This window comes from Lacerta agilis, chromosome 5, assembly GCF_009819535.1.
Source record: "Lacerta agilis isolate rLacAgi1 chromosome 5, rLacAgi1.pri, whole genome shotgun sequence".
Classification (NCBI taxonomy): Eukaryota; Metazoa; Chordata; class Lepidosauria; order Squamata; family Lacertidae; genus Lacerta; species Lacerta agilis.
Window position 1 is genome coordinate 61562881 of NC_046316.1, and position 16160 is coordinate 61579040.

The 16160-nt window shown below is 44.4% G+C and overlaps 1 protein-coding gene across 4 annotated transcripts in view; it reads left to right on the forward strand.

Annotated features, from left to right (window-relative positions):
- HDLBP (high density lipoprotein binding protein) overlaps positions 1-16160 on the forward strand; it is a 53219-nt gene that overhangs the window by 4709 nt on the left and 32350 nt on the right. The window contains exon 1 of one of the 4 annotated variants that reach the window (XM_033150190.1): positions 5670-5774. The exons of 2 other annotated variants lie outside the window; for them this stretch is intronic. The gene's annotated coding sequence lies outside the window, so the exon portion shown is untranslated. Of the gene's footprint in view, positions 1-5669; positions 5775-16160 lie in introns of those variants that run through there. One more of the 4 variants, XM_033150192.1, reaches the window with a different exon arrangement.

Sequence of the window (16160 nt, forward strand, 5' to 3'; positions counted from 1 at the left end):
CGCTCAGGATGCGGACTGCTGAGGATGCGAACGGGGCTCCGGAACGGATCCTGTTTGTATCCAGAGGTACCACTGTATTAGGGTATGTGATGAATGCTTTCTGGCCATTTTTGTTTATGGGAATAGCTGGATTGGGTTAGACATCCTTCTTGGATAGCTGTGGGATAATCCTGTTCTTCCAAAATTAGTAACAGAAGTCGATTTCTTTTTGGCACACTTAATAGAATTGTTTTTATGTTCTTTAGACTGGCCATTAAGAAATAAGCATTGATTTTTAAAGGGCCTAAGTGAAACTACTCATTTTTGTGAATCCACAATGCAGACCTGTTTTCTCTCCCCCCCCCCCACTAAAAAGGTGTTGTGCCTCTTGTAAGTTCATTTGCTTGAGTCTTCTTGTGTCATCCTAATAATCTGAGAATGGTGAGGGCATACTATAAACAGCTTTTCCTTTGAGGAGAAAACATGAGCGAATAATGGCAGATCAGTCTTAATGAAGCTGTTTTATCCAAAGGGAGGGTAAGCAGGTCAAGACAGACCTTTTGCCTCCCCTGAAATTTCTTCTTCATCCTCCTACAGGATATGTCTGATCTTGATGTGTGGGGGAGGTGCAAGTTATGACAAGCTGTCCTCCCCCATTTGGAAACTTTAATTCCTGTTGAAGTCATGCTGTGACATGTTAGCACAACCAGAAATTCCTACATTAGGAGCAGAAAACAATGGGATGCAATGGAACCCTTCCAGAATATATTTTATCTCCAGCATGGAGTTGGTGGCATGTTAAGTCACATCTTGTATTGCAACCGTATATTTTGAAGGATGTAAAATATCTGCTTAAATGTCAGGGTGTTGGGGGATTTTTTGCACAGACGAGAATGAGATCTAGTAGCCTGTTATACTGTGATGGATTTAATTTTGCTGCAGACAATCTGTTAGCAGGACATGTGATCGATTGTGTGGTTTATTCTGTAGAACGTTGCAACACGTTTAGGGAAAACATTGCAAGGAAACACAGTGAAATGGAGATCTGGCTGAGAAATGACTGGAGAAGGTTCAAGAGGGTATCTGATTCTCATGAAAGATTATGGATTGCTGTTGTAGGGGCAGTTATCTGGAAAGGAAGTTATATTCTGCCTTGGCTTTTAATGTTAAAATTGTTAAAAGCCAAGGTGGAGAAGGCAGTTCCTGCGAAGTAGCATGGAAGAGCCCCTCAGTGGGACAACATGGGTCTCAAGAGTGTTCTGTTTTCAGTGTGGACCAGCATGCATTTAAGACCCTAGTGATATGGTTGCACACCCAGCCCACACTTTCTCTCGTAATTGCAAACTTTAAAAGGTGGGAGAGAAATAACACAGGCTAAGCACTTTGAACGCTTGAAAACACTATACAGTACTCATGATGATTACTAATACTACTTTAAAAAAAGTGAATATGGAGATGCAACATGGTCTAGAGTCAGAATGCTGCACTTTCCTTCCTTCTCACATGTTTTGACATTGATAAACATAGTGACCTCGGCCACTGAGGCTGGACAGGAAGAATTCTGAAACACTTTTCCAGTTGAAGATGATTGTACTATGTGAATCAGTTAAAAGAATTCACACTAGCCGGATGGTAGTAGTCTAGCAATGAGAGAGTACAGTGGTACCTTGGTTCTCGAACTTAATCCATTCCGGGAGTCTGTTTGACTCCTGAAACCATTCGAAAACTAAGACGCAGCTTCCAATTGGCTGCAGGAGCTTCCTGCACTCAAGTGGAAGCTGTGTCGGACGTCCAGCTTCCAAAAAATGTTTGCAAACTAGAACACTTACTTCTGGATTTGCGGCGTTCAGGAGCTGATTTGTTCGGCAACTAAGCCATTCGGGAACCAAGGTTCCACTGTACTTCTTGAAGGAGATATGGCAAGGTTCTAAGCACAACTTATTTTGATTGCATTTAACTATATTTGATATTAAGGGACGCGGGTGGCACTGTGGGTTAAACCACAGAGCCTAGGGCTTGCTGATCAGAAGGTCAGTGGTTCAAATCCCCGCGATGGGGTGAGCTCCCGTTGCTCGGTCCCAGCTCCTGCCCACCTAGCAGTTGGAAAACACGTCAAAGTGCAAGTAGATAAATAGGTACTGCTCCGGTGGGAAGGTAAACGGCGTTTCCATGTGCTGCTCTGGTTCGCCAGAAGCGGCTTTGTCATGCTGGCCACATGACCCGGAAGCTGTACGCCGGCTCCCTTGGCCATTAACACGAGATGAGTGCCGCAACCCCAGAGTCGGACACGACTGGACCTAATGGTCAGGGGTCCCTTTACCTTATATTTGATATTAGAGGATTTTTCTATACTTGAGGATTTTGCTTTAGCATATGGAAGAGAAAGGGGACATGTGCAGTTTGGGGAATTAAATTATGTACTGTGAACCAAGCTCTATGAAAGGCAATACAGGCTCCCCCCTTACTTACGTGGGGGTTACGTTCTGGGACCCCATGCACATAAGTGAAAATTGCGTAATTGGGGAGCACCCTTTAAACGCCCTCTCTGCCACTCTTTCTCCAATCCAGATCAAAAATACTGGATCCAAAAATATCCAGAACTAGAATTGAAGCTCTGGGGCTGGCTGGCGGTTAGAGGATGTGTGGAAAAGCGTTGGCTGCTGTTGCACTATCCCACACGTCAGCTGCTAGGTGGGGAGGCTGAGCAGCCTAAACTAAGCCCACCTGTGCCACCTGTCACCTCACTGACATTTTCTTTGGGCTCTGGGAAGGGTGTCCTCAAAAGCCACAAGGATTCTCTAGCTCTCCCCCGCCATTTCCAGGCTTGAATCTATTTGTTTATTGATTTCCCGGCACCATGCATATACGTGGTCGCACAGGAGTTGGTCTCGTGTAAGTCTTTATATCACTTCATTCCTAACCTTTTCTTTCTTCCTGAGTGATTCAAAGCTGTGAACCTGAGTGAATAGAGAAGACTGACCACAATAAAAAGTTGCTGCTCAGCATAGTGATATTTGACTGTTTCACTATTCTGAACACAGCTTTGTTCTTTCTGATTTTTTGTCATAACATCATATTTTCTGAACAAATAAAAATGCAGCTGATGTGCATCTGGACTAGTGCAGTGTGTCTTTTGACATGTAATGTGATTCTTTTGATGTTGGCATCTGTCTGTCTTGGGAGACAATGGAAGAGTACACCTACAGGGATAAACTCAAACCGTTGCAGAGTTACAGTGTTTGCTGGGGCTGTAAAAACTGATGCGGAAGAGACATGTTTTATTTTAAGCATGTGTAATTAATGGGATTTATTCCTTGAACGTGCTTAAAATGACAGCCCTGATTTTCATTACATTATTCAAGAAACCTTAAGGTACCGGTATGTTGTCTAGCTTAAAAGACAGGTTGATACTGGCCTCATTCACATGATAAAGGTAAAGGTACCCCTGACCGTTAGGTCCAGTTGCGGACGACTCTGGGGTTGTGGCGCATATCTCGCTCTATAGGCCAAGGGAGTCGGCATTTGTCCACAGAAGCTTCCAGGTCATGTGGCCAGCATGACTAAGCCACTTCTGGCGAACCAGAGCAGTGCATGGAAACGCCGTTTACGTTCCCACCGGAGCAGTATCTATTTATCCACATGCACTGGCATGCTTTTGAACTGCTAGGTTGGCAGGAGCTGGGACCAAGCAACGGGAGCTCACCCTGTCGCAGGGATTTGAACTTCTGATAGGCAAGCCCTAGGCTCAGTGGTTTAGACCACAGCACCACCCGCATCCCCATTCACATGATACGGTAAGCCAAACCATGGCTTATCAGGACCATGCAAATGTGTGGGCTCCTAAGGAGCAGTTTGCAGCCACTTTGCTCTTTCATGGATTTATTTACACCCATGCCATTCCAAGCTAAGTCAGGCCCATTGTTAAGCACTCTCCTTGCTGACAATTTGCAATAAATATTCAAGAACAATATATTTCGGTAATACTAGGTAATGTGAATCAGGCCACAGACACTGTATTACATAGAGAGAATTGGGCACCTATTTGTTTAGCTAGTGAATGCAAAGTTTGCAACATGTGGATATAAAGAGACTATAAAGAGAGATCAAACCATGTCCTGGCGGTGTTCCAGGATCTTCTGCAAGACTTGGACAGAGCAGGCAACATGCTTATAAAATCTGCAGAAGATACTGAAGGGACTGAGAAAAGGAGACAGATAGTTACTACTATATGAAGTATTACATGTAAGAAATAATCAGATGCACAAGTATAATAAGAAAGGGGAGAAATGGCCAACTAGCAGCATTTTGGATAAAAATGTAAGAATCGTAAAGTAGTGGATGAACAACGAAAGACAGGTCTGCAATATGATGCAATGGCACAAAAGACCAAACCTGTTTTAGTCTGTATCAACAGGAACATCATGTCTTGTTGACCCAGAGCAATAGTACTGTACTGCTCTGTCTGGTGCTTGTAAAGCCACATCTGAAGTTTTTTTTAGTTCTGTGTATCCCAGTTCAAGTAGAATGTTGTCAATTTTGAATTTTAAAAAAAAATTATGAGAGCTACACAAACGATAACTGTTCTAGGAAGCATATTTAGATGAAGAAATGCTGAATAACGTTTGAGGGTTTTACAATTTAAAAGATTATGTAGTGGGAACAGATATGCTAACTGTTCTCAGATACTTTAAATAACATCAGAAGAGAGGGTAAATGATTGTTGCCCATCTTCTGAAGATAGAAATAATAGTTTTAAAAGTCAAGGGTAGATTTAGGTAATTATTGTATTGTGTGATGTGGCTCTTAGATTACTGTTGTTTCTTTATTTAATTACTGGCAGAAGAAAGTTGATGGTTGAAAATTAAGCACAACTGTTTACTTCCTACTCTAGTGGTCTGTGCAATATGGGATACTGCTGTTCCATACACTTCCCTACTTTTTTCCAAGAGCACTCTTTTATCTAACTTCATTTGTAAGGAAACCACCTACTGAAATGTAACCTATGGGCTGTATACAAAAATCGCTAGGTTATGGTGACAAGGCATTCTCATACAGTATAGGTATCTAACCCCCAGAGTTAGTTTCCTGTCCCCTTAAACTACAACTCCCAGAATTATTTGAGGTAAGCCTTGTGGCTTTAAATGTGTTGGATCGTATGGGGTGGATGTGGGCTGGGTTTCTGCCTCCTGTGCCTATGTTGAAATTATAGGCAAAGTATTTTGATTTGAACACCAGAGGTCCGCGATTAAAACGGAATATTTGTGTGTTTCTTGAGCATATTCACTCCGAGTTAAGTCTCACCGAGTTCCTGGGGCTTATTCCGTGGTAGTCTGCGAGTTTAGGATTGCAGGCATGCAGCCCAATCTCTTTTCACGTTTCCTAAGAATACATGCCCAAGGTTTGCTTCCGAGTAAATATGCACATGGTCGCCACGTTTTTGCTACAGAGGAGGTGGCAGGGGGAAAGAGTTCCTTTTAGGCTTTCGCCACCCTCCCCTTTAGTCAAAATGGGAGAATTCGCTTCCCTTGGCGGCGGGGCTAGCTTGGGGGACTTGCAGCGGCGGCGGCGGCGGCGGCGGCGGCGCTTGACCCAGCGCCTCTCCGCGCCTCCCCAGTTGCTGGCAGCTGGGCCGGGCCTTCCCAGGAAGGGAAAGGGAAGGGGCCCGGCTCGTCTGACGTGTGAGCCTGGGATTGGCAGCCTCTCCCCCATATAGCAGACGGGAAGGTGCCTCGCCGCTTTCCCGGGAGCGCTTCGGGGCTTCTCCAGCAGAGCGAGCTAAGCAGGCACGGGCCGGAGTGAGTGCCACGTACGGGGCAGGAGGGCGGGCGGGCCGGGGGCGGTGGGAGAGCAAACGGGGAGGCAGCGGCGGCGGCCGCGGGAATGTGGGGCGGGGGTGCGGAGAAGGGGCAGCGGAGCCTGATCGGTGCAGGAGAGAAATAAAAGGGGGGGGCTGGGAGGAGGAGGGGAGAGAGAGAGAGCTGCTTGCCGACGTGGAGGCAGAGAGGAGGCGCCGGCACGGGCTGTCCTCCTGCGTCGTCCCCTGCGGAGCTGCCCCTCTCTCCGCATTCCTCCCCCTGGAAGACGGAGGGTGATCCGAGCGGGGCGCACGCTTAGCGCCGGGGCTCCGTCCCCTCGGCAGGGAGGCGAGGAGTAGGAGGAGGGGCGGGGGAACCGATCGGGCTACGTGTCACAGGCGCGCGGCAGCCGGATCTCCTCCCCCTCCCAACTCAGCCGCAAAACTTTGCACCAACTTTCCTGGCCAGGTTTCTTCCTGCTCCTCCAAGGAGCGAAGGGGGTGGAGGAGCAGCAGCAGCAGGAAAAAGAAGGAAAAGCCCCCTCCTCCCTCCCCGGGCCGGCGCGTCCTAGGCTCCTGACCTTAAAAGAGCCAGAAGAAAAAGCCGGGGAAGGGAGGGGGTCGAAATGAGAGGCTTTGTACTCTATCCTCTCCACACACCCCGCTCCATTTTGCAGGAGGGCCCCAGGCAACATTCCTAATCCTGTGGCTGATGTGGACATTGCAGAGGGCAAAAGCAGGACGCGGCCCTAAAGCCTGCTAGACTACTCTCCCCCCTGAGGGCTGGTTGCAGGTTATGGAGGTCCTTCTGCCTACAGTATTGTTGGGTTTTTTGGCGCGGGGACAACCTCCTTCCTCCCAAGTGCATCCCTGTCTACTACATGAACAAAGCAAGAAAGAGTGAGCAAGTGGGCATAAGATTGCACATGTGCACACACACACACACTGTGGGCAGCATGGCTGGAAGGAGTGGGTCCTCTGGCACTGTTTGGAGAGAAAGTCTGGGAGCTGCTACTACAGCCTCTTGGTCCTTCCTGTCTTCATAGAATCACAAAATTGTACAATTGGAAAGGACCACAAGGGTCATCTAGTCAACACCCTGCAGTGCAGGAATCCTTTGCCCAATGTGGGGCTTGAACCCACAACCCTGAGATTGGGAGTCTCATGCTTTACCAACGGAGATATCCTCTCGCCCAGTCCCCACCATTGTGGCCCTCAGAGGGTAAGCATAGGCTTGCCAGGGGGCAGCTGGTGGTGGTCATTTCGCATTGCAGGGAGCCCGGTCTTCCTTACTGGGCCAGGTTTCAACAGTTCCACTTGACAGGCTGGCCGCAATGTGTGTGGCACTGCCCTGTGGCAAGCACGATGCCTGCTTGAAGTTGCTCCCAGCGCCTTACACACAGCAGCATCCTCTCCTCACAGACCCTTTCCCAGCAGTTTTGGTCGATTCTGTGCTTGGAGATGCTTGGCTACCCTCAAGCAACAGCAGCACCTCACCTGGTGTGTTCCTCACTGGCTTGACTGAAAAGGCCAGATCACTAGGCATCCACCACCATTGTGCCACTCAGAGCAGAAAGCATAGGTGAGCAAACAAGAGGATGAGGTGGCTGCTCAGTGAGTGAGCAGCTTGCACCTGTGCTTTCTCTTCGGGCACCGCAGTTGTAGGGATTGGACTCAGCAGGTGAAATCCTCTCTGCAGCAGTGTGTAGTGAAAGAGGGCAAATGAGTGGCAAGGGCCCCTTCTCTGAGTGAAACAATGAGTGATTAGAGAACATGGCAGCAGTTCCTTGCATCCACCACTCATTCACCTGCTTTTATGAGGGCGGCGGGAATGCAAGCAGCAACTGTTCTGTGCCCCCTTTCCCCCTGAGTCTTAGGTGGGAACAGGTGGGGAGAAAGTAGTGGTGCTTTTGCTGTACCCAGCAGAGAACAGGACCACAGTCACTTTGCAGCAGCTTGTCAGGGTTTGCATTGTTGGGGCCTCCTGAGGCATGGGCTTGTGAGGCTACAGGTAACTGGGACAGCATCGGTTCTGCCCCCTTGCCCTCCTTGTGTGAGCTTCTGCACCTATTGGCAAACTCCAGACCCCACAAGAAACAAAACTGCCCTGTAAAGGACAAACTGTAACTTTCTGTAGGCTGCTTGCTGATCTTAGGTTTATATGGGCACCTTTCCAGAGATTATTGCAAGTTGCTCAACTGGAGCCAGGAATTTTGAATCACTCACAACACACATGCCTGTAGAATTCATGAAAACCTCACTCTTCTCCTCTCTCCCTTTCTGTGTTCACAGCACCAGTAACTTTGAGGTTGGCTTTGCCTGCAGTTCTTTGGTTGTCTTTTCAGTACACTGGTGCCTTCCCAGTGAGACTGGTTCCCTGGGTTGGTAGGTAGGCCTGGGAGGGTAGGGCAGGCTTTAATTACAATTAACTTGTTTCTTAGCACATGTAAGAAACAGTGAAGTAATGGCCATGAATAAAAGCAAGGCCCAAGGAAACAGGAGGGGGGAGGTTTCAGAAGCTGTATTCTACTCTGCAGTTGCATGGGAATGAGGGCGGTTGACTCACAGAACAAGTCTTAATCACTCAAAATTGGTTCATGTGCAAAGGTGGTGTTGAAGTCTGCCATATAGAAGAAGAAGCCTTGCTGTGCTTTTGAAGTTCTCCGGCTGGGTGTTGTCTAGCAAGGGTGTGTGTATGTGGTAATAAAGCGTTAGTGTCACCATGAAAGAGTTGGATGCTGGGAAGACGTCTTGACCCTGATCTTGCACAGTCTGGCATGTGTGTGTGTGGCTGTCCACAAACACATGCCAGACTGTGAATCTCAGCCACCATGGATTTGATCTGGGGGTGGGAATTTGTCTAGTTTGGCCTCCTGTTTTTTGTATGCATGTTCTCCTACCCCACTGCTTTTTAATCATGGAACTAATGCTAGGGTTTCCCAAACACCATATTGAACCAGTGCGATATGTCTGAGATTTAGCGTCTGCTGGAAATATCCTAAGGATTTGTGGTAGAGAATATTGAGTCTTTTGTTTCATGCCACGTGTCTTATAAAAATGCTTGTTACTCATTATTTCAATATATTTAGAGTTATTCAAAGCTTTCTATCTGAATCTCATAAATTTTTAAAGCCAAACTAATTTTGAAAGTGTAGGTTCCAAATAGATACAAATTAGTAATTGTTTTGAATCTATTTTATACACACCTAACTATTCTTTTAACAAAGCCAGCTACTTTAAACCCAATCAGTGGGATCATTCTTCTGTGGATGTCTTCGAATTTAGGGGTATGCATGCATAGTAGATGCTCACAGTGAATTTATTTCTGTCTGAAGGAGTTATTTTAAAAACCTAAATAGCTGCTCATTTGCTTGTCTATAGAATTATCAAAAATGAAAAAGTGTATCTTTCTCTGTTTTAAACTCTTTCTATGGGTGATGATATTCAGAATTCTATATTCTGGGTAACTTTTGCTGAACGTATTAAATGGAAGAACATTTTTCTGCTGTAGAACTAACTTGTGCCAAACTTTCTGCTGTATTCCACTAGAAATGTGTGGCTAATCTGTTTGCCACAAATGTGGGTCTGTGTGATGTTGCTTTTGTTTGGCCTAGCTGCTGTATCTTTAGTTTCCTCCTGTGTTAAATTATGGTTTTACAAGTGTAATTTTGCTATTCTTGCTCAGCCCAGGTTTAGTATGGCTTGTATCACAAATTATGTCGGCTGTGGAGCGGAATACCTTTGTGTCCGTGGTGTGTGATTTAGAACGAAACCCTGGGTCAAAAATTGTTGGCTAGTTTTTTCCGGCAGGCTAGCACAGATCAGGAGATGGCATTCTGTTGGGGCCTTGCTGGTGCTGACAGACAACTTTTATGAGCCAGTCAACAAGTAACAAAACCCTGGCAAGCCCAGTATAGAACTTGGCCTTGCGGAGGATTTAAGCTTCTAGCTGCAACAGACAAATGGGGATTGCTATCCTTGCTCACTTGTGTAGCACTCTTCAGCATACAAGGATGCTTTGAAATTCTTTTTCTCAGAGGGTTGCTGGCCCTTTAAGATTATCCTTTCCCCTCCCCCTCCAAAGCTGTGAATGGTCTCTGGTACAGGCAGTGCTGAGGTGGCATTTGTGAAAATTACACTTGGCTCTGTGCTGACACTGATACGCTGCAGGACCCTTCTGAAGCTTTTCTCCGTCTAAATAACAGGAGGCTTGGGAGATAGGCATACACGCTTTCAGGTGTAAAAATGTATTTTTAAATGAGCTTTCTTGGGGCGGGGATGTTAACCAGAGTTTTAAGAAATACTCTCCCCCCCTCAGATTATTACATAAAATAAAAACAGGCTGTTACAATTTTTACATTAATATCACAAAACAAAATTCCTTGCTCCTACCATTCATTCCCATGTGACTGTTCATTCCATATTAATGTTTATGTTGTAAACATATGTTGCAATAAAAATAACCTCCATATTTCCATTAATAATTACTTGTAGATAGGTGATTGAATATGATTGGCCCTTAACAGAACAAACTCGGTTTTTCATTGTGTGTCCTGCATTTTGACTCCTAGTTTTTGTGAATGAATGAATAAGTTGCATGAAGCATTTTCTTTGTCATTAGAACTGTAACCCAACTGCAATGTGAAAGAATTCACATTTACCTTGGGATAAGCTGTACTGAAGTAGATTTACTTCTGAGAAGACACACAGACATGCACTGTTTATTTGGTGTGGGGTTTTTTTTTAAGATCAGCGCTACATGCAAACTGCCAACCATACTACTTCATCAGGGATTGGTTGCTAAAATGACCGGTTATTTCATACTAATCACCATTGTTTCACATAACTGAGCCTTTTCACTCTCGTAGACCCTGATAAGCTGTCTCATTTTGTGATAGGGTTTCATGAGAGGAAACTGAAAGTCTTATGACCTATAAAGTCAAGGGGTGGTGTATTGGGAATACCAGGTTTGGGGGAAGTAAGAATATACACTTGTACCTTGGTTATTGAATGGCTTAGTTGCCTAACAAATTGGCTCCCAAACGCCACAAACCCAGAAGTAAGTGTTCCGGTTTGCGAACGTTCTTCAGAAGCTGAACTTCCGACGAGGCTTCCACTTGAGTGCAGGAAACCCCTGCAGCCAATTGGAACCCGTGCCTTGGTTTGCGAACGGTTTTGGGAGTTGAATGGACTCCTGGAACGGATTAAGTTCGATAACCAAGGTGTGACTGTACAGGAGGTGGTGATCGACAAAAAATGGAGCTGTTGCTTTGTAGGATGGAGGTAGACACTTTTTTTCTGCAAGAACATGTACTTTGCAGTTGAAGCACTGGTGTTGTCTTGCCTAGCTATGAATCCTTTCTTTACTATAATAAATAAACATTGGACTTCAAGAGGAAACCTAATAGATGGAACGGCCATACCTATGGTCTTACACAAGGGGGTTGGCATGATTTCTGGCTCTACTTGCGTGTGCGCACACACACACACACACACAGAGTCATACCTCGGGTTATGGTCACTTCCGGTTGCGTGATTTCAGGTTGCACACCGCGCCAAACCTGGAAGTAACGGAACAGGTTACTTCTGGGTTTCTGCGCATGCACAGAAGTGCTAAATCACGCTTTGCACATGCGCAGAAGTGCCAAATTGCGTCAAGTGCGTGCGCAGATGCAGCGGTGCAGGTTGCAAACTCATCTCCCGCACGGATCACGTTCACAACCCAAGCGTCCACTGTATATATATGACTTGAAAGTTAGTTAGTTTGTTTGTTTGTTTGTTTGTTTGTTACATATCTATGCCACCTTTTCCTTCTAAGGAGCTCAAGATGGTGTACATGGTTCTCCTCACCATTTCATCCTCGCAACAACCCTGTGAGGTAGGTTAGGCTAAGAGATGGTGAATGGCCCAAGGTCACTCAGTGAGCTTCATGGCTTAGTGGAAATTCAAACCCTGGTCTCCCAGGTCATAGCCCAACACTAACCATCACACCACAACTCCATAACACTTAATCCAAACACAAGTCCAAGTTTGATCACATAAGGCTTTTAAAACATTTTAAAACCCTTGCTCTGGCTCTTTTCACTCCTTCTGCCTCTTTAAAAAGCTTCAACTTTGATACAGTCGAGGAATGGCAAGAGAAATGTGTTAAGCATGCTTGGGTCTTTTTGGTTTGTGGAGAACAAATAGTTGGTGATTTGGAATGTTTGTTCTGTTTGACCTTGCTGTAATCAACAGGACTTGGAAGTGTACTGTTTCAGCCCTTTTTGTTCTGCATTTAATTATATATAATGGCTTCTATTAACAAAATGCTAACTATTTAAATTAAAATAGATTAAATTGCGACATGATTTGCTGTTGCTGTCTGAAAACGCCGATCTTGTTGAAAATTAAATTATAGCTAGACGTGTAGGGTGCATGCATACTTTGTGTTTTGCACAGAAGCCATTTCCATGGAATTCACAGAAGTTTGCTGCTTGCTCGATACATGGTTTTTAAAAAAATTATTATGTGGCTTATTCATTATTTTCCCATCCCCCAATAACATTGGTCCAAACGTATGTGCAGATCTACTTTTTTCAGTTTCCTTTATGAGGCATTTGCTGTTTGCTACCCAGAGCTGAATTCTTTTATGCTTCCCTTTGTTCTGCTGTATTCTTGCTCTTCAACTTGCTGCCAGTGATGAATGCTCCAAATTCACTGTCATCTTTCACCTTTCATCTCTCTGGTTTTGATATCCATCCTTATCCCCATATCCATCACCAGTTTCCTTTGCCTCTGGGAGTCTCCTCCTGTTTGTGTCAGAGGAGGGAAGGTCATACACATATCTTCCTTTTTGCTGCAAATGAGACTAAGGGATGCAATCCACCAATATGTTTTCCAGTATAAACCCATTGAAATGCAAGAGCGCTACTGCCTCTTCATTTCTTTGGGACTTATACAGGAGAATTTTATGGTGGATTCACCACTGGATAACCTAACTTTCTTTCTGCAAGCGTACTCTTAATTCTTCCAGCTGACCATTCTTTGGCCAAAGTGGATAACTATTCCTACAGTCTAGTTCTTTGGCTAAAATGGAAAATAAGTGAGCTTGGTACTGTTGCTTGTTAGGTCTCTGTAACCTTAGGAGTCTTCCTCTCCACCTGCCGACATCTCAGCTTTTGATTCGTGAAGCATTTCTCTTTCAGCTGGCTGGTTTTAAAAATCCACCCTCCCATACATTTTGGTAGCTCTGTCTCCATGAGTAGTTGAAATAGTACAAGGTGGCGAGATTCTTGCATTTCTTTATTATAAAATAAGCCATGTTTAACTTGCTTTTTTATTACAAAATTTTAAAAGTTTGACTTTTAATTGCAACGGGAAGTTAGAATGTAGGGTGTGTATAAACAGGATTAGAAATAACAAATGCATGGCTATGAAATGTTAGGGTTTATTTATTTTGCTGTTTGTAACCATTTCTAGTAGCTAGCACTGGCAGTATCCAGGCCTTTGGGTTGCAAAGAAATTGTGGGAGCAAAGACTAGTTGTATAGGAGCAGGGTGTCCTCCTATAAATGAATAAATAAACAGGTGAGGCGCATACTAAAAAAGTAACATGATAATGTTGCAAAAGTAGAGCTAGATGGCTGTCTCAGTTAAGTAATTCTATCTATTATTTACAGTACTTACTTTGCTATGCCACCTGAGAATTTTGAAGTGAATAGTTATTTGATCTCTCTGTGGTCAAAATAGAGGCATAACTCAAAATTTCCAGTATTGGAAATGTACCCATCTCAGGGGACAGGATAAAATACATAAGATTATATCCAACAATAGTCATACTCAGAGTAGATTGCTTGAAATGGATGGGCTTAAGTAACTTAAATAACTTAATTTCAATATGTCTGCTCTGAGTATGACTAACGGATGTCACACACTCAAATACCGGATAATTTACTCCCTCTCCTTTAAAAAAAGATATATTAAAGGACACTGCTGTTTTTAAAGGAAATTTGAATAATGTCAAAAAAATTCCTTGTAATGACTTAAATAGTATTCTGATCCCCTATCAATTATATTGAACCAAAGACTGCTTTTATGTGCATAAAAACTGTTGGGGAGGAGTAAGCCACAAGTCATGTGTTTTCTGCAACCACAGACTAGCAAGGAGGTAGGAGATGCTGGACTGTTTGTCACTTGGTTTATGCATGGAAGCCTCAATGGTTGATATTCGTACTCCTGTTTTAAGTCTTCCAACTATTTGAACTTTGCAGTATGCTTCATTTGAAATTACAGATATTTATCTTGATTTTGAATTATGCTCCTGGGCTCTGCTCGGTGTTAAACAAATGCATGTCATTGTTTTTATAGCAGCCAGGAAACACGTGGATTTCACAGTGAGAGACGTTATTTTGGATGAATAATTGAAAAAGAACTTTTAATTCACCTTGATTTAAATTAATCCATGCTGCAGCACTTTGCTTTTTTGCTTCTTTTTTTGGCAGTGCTTGCATACTTTTGAGATGAAATGTTTTCTTTGTTAAACGTTGATAAGCAGTTGATCGATGAAGTGATCCTAATCTTAAGCAACAGCCATCTGCATTTGGCAGTGTGCCACAGGGCATAACATAACTGAAGATAGCAATATTTTCACTAATTGTGGCCTGACATCCATTATGTTGATGCACATTTATTAGTGTAGTATAATTAGAATACACACATGATTTGCATTGTATTTTCATTGTGGCCCCAGGACTTGAATAAACCGGCCAGCCATTAATAATGATCTAGGAAGAGCCTGTGGAATCAGGCCAGTGGTCTATGTAGTCCAACATCCTGTTCTTACGGTGACCAACCAGATGGCTGCGGGAAACCGGCAATCAGGATTCAGGCCCAAGAGACACTCCCCACCTATGGTTTCCAGCAACTGGTGTTCAGAAGAAGCATTGCTGCCTCTGAATGTGCAGGCAGAGCTTAGCTAGCATGGCTAGTAGCCATTAATGATATTATTCTTTGACTGTTGCATCCCAGGTAGCCAAGCTGTCCTTTTCTTCAGGCATGCAAATATTCCATTATGGCTCTTTTTCCAGCCCTCGGCCAAGAGCGCCGTACTCTCTCACAAATGAAATAGGTGATGACTTGCCCTCTGAAGCCAGATTGTTTCTTAATTTCTTACCTTCATTGCTTTCCCTCATAAGATGCTTGAGACAGACTTAGTGGTGTCCTGTCATAGTTTTCTTGTCTTTGTTTTAAAATAACTTTCTGCACTTCTGCCTTATGTAGACATGGAAGCAACAAGAAAATGGGTAAAGATGACTAGAATGGTCAGGCATTAGTCTAACATACATGAGTCTTTTATTCTTTATCTCAGTTCCCCCATGCATCTTGTACATGGGAAGCAAGAACTGACATCAGAATTACCCCCAGCTGTTACAGTATTCTGGCATTGCCAAGCGATTTGCAGCTATTTCCCCTCCCATCTGTCTGTCGCCTTCCCTTGCCATTCTTTAGCTTGCCCAATAATATTTTATTATATTCTGCTAAAGCAGTGCCTTGGTCTAATCTCCATAGCATACAGCAACGTTTCAGAACGTTCCTCAAGTCACCTCAGGGTGTCAAGGCACACTGGTTGAAAACCAGTGATTATTATTATTTTTTCATGTTGTAAGCATCCTTGAGCATGCTTTGAACATGGTTTTATTCCATTTCATTGTTTTCATAAGTAACATTTTCTCAAGCCTCTGCCATTCAAATCTGCGCAGCTTCTGGGGGCATGATGAAACCAGCAGCTGTGCCACGAGGTTACATTTCTGTCAGGCAGGCACTAAATCAAGTTACAGCACCCAAACAGTCTCAACTTGAGCTCAGCCTTCCTGGAACAAAGTTAAGCCACTAAACCCATACCCAGCTAGCAGGAAGTTCTGAGCAAAGGGTGTTGGGGGCCAGAAAAGGTGGCAGAGCCAGGAGAACAACTGCCTTGAGAATAGGGCCAGATCAAGGGGAGAACATACATAATTAACCATACGTCTGTATGCTGGTGACAGTAAAAGTAAGGAGAGCACTGTTCCACTCTTCCTGTTTTGCAGCTTTGCTGAGCCTGTCAGTCATGATTAACCCTGGAGTCCTCCTAGTACCTTTTTCTTGAGAGCCAGTGGGAGACCAGGGTTCAAATCCCTGCTTGGCCGTGATGCTCACTGGGTGCAACCTTGGGGTGGTTGCCATCTTCTGTGAGCCCAACCTAAAACAGAGGTTGGCTGGCCATCTGCCAGGGATTCTTTAGCTGCGATTCCTGCATTTCAGGGGGTTGGACTTGATGACCCTTGGTGTACCTTACAATTCTGTGATTCCATGAAGCTCTAAAGAGTTTGATAAAATAGATGGGGAGCATAGTTAATATGAACTCCTTGACG